This window comes from Molothrus aeneus, chromosome 2, assembly GCF_037042795.1.
Source record: "Molothrus aeneus isolate 106 chromosome 2, BPBGC_Maene_1.0, whole genome shotgun sequence".
Taxonomy (NCBI): Eukaryota; Metazoa; Chordata; class Aves; order Passeriformes; family Icteridae; genus Molothrus; species Molothrus aeneus.
In genome coordinates this window covers 103,647,798-103,652,427 of record NC_089647.1, presented here as the reverse complement: position 1 = coordinate 103,652,427, position 4,630 = coordinate 103,647,798, and positions in this window count along the sequence as shown.

The window sequence follows — 4,630 nt, the reverse complement described above, 5'->3', positions numbered from 1 at the left end:
AGATGGATGTGTATTCTGGGGGACATCACTTATTTGAACACAGATGGTAATTCAAGTCCTTCCCCTCCCTGAGGAGCCAGGGATGGTCCTGCATGTACAGGGCTTTCTCTTTGCTTTAATAGTCTTCCACATCAGGAAATGCAAGGCAGCTGGTGCTTAGCTGCTGGTGCACCCTTCCCAGCCTCTTTGTCTCCCTTGATGCAAGAGGGAAATCTCTTTTTATCCAGTCCTTTCTGTAACTGACCTCCTGCAAGTGGCCAGGCTGGTGCTTAGCTTTCATTCATTGTCTTCAGCTCATTTCAAAAGCTCTCAATGAAGAAAAGGAATATCTAGTCAGAAAAGGAGTTGCTGCTCAGCCACTCTTGGCAGCCCAGCAGCCATTCCCCTTTCCAGCCAGAGCCAGGGGAGGAGAGGGGGCTGGTTCCATTTCTGTGTGCAATTGTCAGGAGGCCCCCTTGACCTGGCACATGTTGGGACTCCTGGGAAAGTGTCCAAACCAGGATCCTGCCTGCCAGCCTTGCCAGAGCAGGCACTTGATATCCAAGTTGTGGGGAAGGTTTTGGTCTGCACTTGCAGGTAAAGCTACCTGGCCTCAGTGGCAGGGATCCATCATCCCCAGCCTCACACAGGAGCCAATCCTGCACTCCTGCTGGGATTCTCTTCAGGCTCACACAGAAATCCTGGCACAGGACACTTGCAGCACAGGCTGTTTGTCTTTCTGCAGCAGTCAGCTTCTTCTGATCTTTCCCAGGCTGTGTGCCTGCACATGTGAAGTATCTGAGTTTGTGGTGAGAGCCCAGAGCCCCAAGCTGCTCTAACAAGAGGAGGGTCAGGCTCCTGTTGCTCTGCAGTGACCATGAGATGGTATCACTGTCCTGGCTTGCTGGGGTCTTTTTGCAAAGTGTTTGTTGTATTACAGAAGATCTTTTCCATGGGAATATGGGGCTGTGGGGTGTTTTCTCCTGCATCCATGTTAGGTTTATTGTGATACTGGTCAACTGTCCAGTGTGGTGACAGCTTTGGGTACTGTTGCAAAGGAGCTCAGTGAGTCTGGACAAGTGCTGGCATTGCTCTGACTACCCACAGAGAATTCACATTGCTCCATGCCAGAAACTTTTCAGCATAACTGCTGCATTAAAAGCCTAAGTAGTAAGGAAACAGAAGTGCTCTCTTAGTAAGGCCATGATAAATAGGCAAAATGGTATTAATGATACCATAATGACATTTAAAAATAGAGTAAATATATAAAGTATATATTAATTCTCCTGGTTTCAAGCACTTCTTTATTCTTAGCATTCTCTGCCTCTGCAAGTCATTTGACTGGTTGTAACATCCCAGTTTCTGTACCTGTGAGTGCTTGTTAATTATGATTCATGCTTTCAAATGGATACAATCCTGGCATTCTTTGTTTTTCTGGGCTGTGTCAAACAAAATATGTCCTAGTTTTCTTAGAGCTAACTTTACAGTATCAGATTAACAAAAAAATTTTCTCATGCCAGTGCAAGAGAAAAATCAAGTCTGTGTTACATCCTTTTGTCTGTCATGAAGTGTCCTTTCACCTGTACTTGTTTCTGGGCACACCATCATGTGTAGATTCCCCTCAGGACCTGTGTAGTACCTGGGAGTCCCAAGACAAACAATCACAGGTGGTTTTTGTGCCTGGATGGGAGCAACAACTGAGATCAAGAAATCTAAATAGGACAAGGCAGGACTTTCAGACCCTGTCTGACACTGTACCTCTATGTTGTTCTTTGAGCTTCTAGCCAACTTCCTAGTCTTTAGTTTAAAAATCTCAAAATGTGGCTTTCTGCTTCCTAAGGCAGGAACACCTCTGTAGTCAAGGCTGGTGCTTTGTGTTGGGCTTTGATTACAGAGCACAAGTTTTTCCATCAAAAACTTGATTTCAAGCACTTGGCTCCTCAAAAGAGACCGACTCAGACTCCTCAGCCCCTGACCAGCACAGGAGCATTTGCTGTCTGTCTCTGACAGACATCCCCCAGGAGAACAAGCACCACCACAAGGGGAGTCACCTGTCTGAAGCTGCTGACACCCCACCCTTGGCTCCACTGGAGCTGGTTACAGGGAACCTCCAGCACTGGTTAAACCACAGCAGAAAATCAGGTGAGAGGCAGAGCAGGGCTGAGCAGTGGTGGTTGGTAGGTGGGGCTTGGCTCTGCAGAGTTGTGCTGTCACACCAGGGACAGCCCAGCACATGACCCTGCACCACCACAGCACTGGAGGAGTCTGTTCAAAGCTAGGGCATACATGTTCTAACTATAATATAGGATGTGTGTGTTGTGTTTAAATCTTTCTATGTTTCCTTCTTTACTTGGTGCCAGCAGCTGTAATTCTTTATCCTGATTTTGCCTGGGCTTGTGCTGAGATGATTCTCAAATTTTTATCTTCAATGGAACAGTAACTTTTTTTTCCAGATTTGCAGATTTCCAGTAAATATTACAAAAGTCTGTGTGGTACATGGCCTCTGAACCACCTGTGCTTGTAGTATTTAAATGCTCTTGGCCTATAGCATTGATTGTCACAGGTCTGGAAAAAACCATCCCCAGCCTTATTTGATACTTATGTTACTTTTATAAAATAATAAACTATCAAAACACTTGCCTTTTCTGCATCAGCACTTACAGGAAACCAAATCAACTCATTCCCTCTTCAAACGTCACAAAAAACAATTAAAGGTTTTTGTTTGTGTGTATCAACAACCACTTCTTTTCCCCTGGCCTCTCTACTCCCTTACTGGTTCACTCCTTGGTCAGTTTTCTACCTAATTGTTAATGTATTCATTGTATTTTCTATTAACTATATATGTGACTGTGGTCACAAGGGTTTTCAGGATGAAGAAGAGACGAGAATGTTGACTCCATGATCAGAAGGCTTGATTTATTATTTTATGATATAGGTTACATTAAGACTATACTAAAAAGAAATAGAAAGGAAAAGGTTTCTTCAGCAGCTAGCTAAGCTAAGAATAGACAAGAATGAATAACAAGGATCTGTGTTTCAGACAGAGAGCAAGAGCCAGCTCTGCCATGAGTGGTCAAGAAATCCAAACACTCACAGGAGACTAATCACGGCTCTACCTGTTGCATTCCACAGCAGCAGATAACCATTGTTTACTTTGGTTACAGAACTGCAGCTTGTCACAAGGAAAAATCCTAAGAAAGGATTTTTCATGAAAGATGTCTGCGACATATATATTATTTAATTTTAATTACTACTTTAACAAGCCAGGGAACAGCAGTGAGAAGCTATCCAGCTGCTTATTTTCCTGACTAGTGACAAAGCCTTTGGCTTGCAAATAAGGCAGTCAAAGAACTTTCAGGTTGGCATCCAGGCTCTGGGTGCCTTGGCTGCTGTGTCCCAGTGTGGGGGAAATCACCCTCATGGGCTGCAGGCACCTGGGCAAGTGGAGGATCCCTCAGCAGAGCAGTGAGGCTCCCACAGCTACAGAAATCCAAGAGGGAGAAGGGGAGATCCTAGAGGAGGGGGGGACTTGCTACTGTGCAGGAGCCTAGAGCTGGTAACTGCTCCTGGCCCTTCCTCACAGATGAATGATGCAGCCAGAGTTGGGGGCATTTCTTCTCCAGGGCCCTGAATGTCTCTGGTACTCAGTGTACAATTTCCTGATGAGTGGTTGAGGAACATCAGGTAGATGGAGAAAACAGAAAACCAAACCAAATCAAAGGGAGATTGCTGGCTCTGCAGTGTGGCAGACTATTGCTGTGAAGAGTTGCCCAATGCCCCAGTTCAGTGGGGCTGAATCACTGCGATGAGGAGCGAGTCAGCATTTCCTAAAGGCACCAGTGAGAGTGAACTAAGAGGTATAAATGTCCTGAAGGTACCTGGGCCTCCTCCCTGGGAAAGCAGGTGCAGATAGAGGGCAGTGACCTCCAGCAGCACCTCTGCCAGTTGTGGCACCAGCGGGCTGGCACTGGGTGACGTGCTGTCAATGCAGGGCGGCCTGTGCCTCACCATTGCCAGGGGAGCTCCCGCTGCCCAGCTGGATTTAACTGGGCTGAAGCATTCCGAGAGCAGTGGGGAAAAGAGCCACAAGCCCCCTGCACCCCCAGCCGGCCACTGCCAGCCCCGCACAGCGAGCAGCGGCTGCAGAAGCTGGGCAGGGCAGCGAGGACAGGCAGCGAGCTCAGGCATCCCGCAGAGCTCATCCCGCTCACCCATCCCAGCGGGAAGGGGCAGCTGGGCTCCTGCCGAGGCTCACACGGCTAAAGAGGCACCAGGAAACATTTATTCAGCCCCAACGACAGCAGCGCCCCTCATTTGTTTCAAGGTCTGGTGGGGCATTTTGGGACAGTGTAGTAGCACTTAGCAGGTAACCACCTTGCTGAAAAACACAAAGGCATCATCAGAAGTTGATCAGATATGAATTCTTTAATATAAAACCAGGCGTTAAAATGGATTTCGAAGACCTGCCATCCCTTTCACTTCTGCAGACTTCCAGGTAAAGGAACGTTTCAGCCACAGCAGGGACTGAATGGCTCCTGCCCCAGTACTGCACAAAAGGAGCCGAGGATAGGGAGCAGAAGGGAAGGTAAAGTGCAGGAGAGCTGCAGGTGACCATGTCCCTCAGAACTGCATCAAATAGACTAAACGTTCA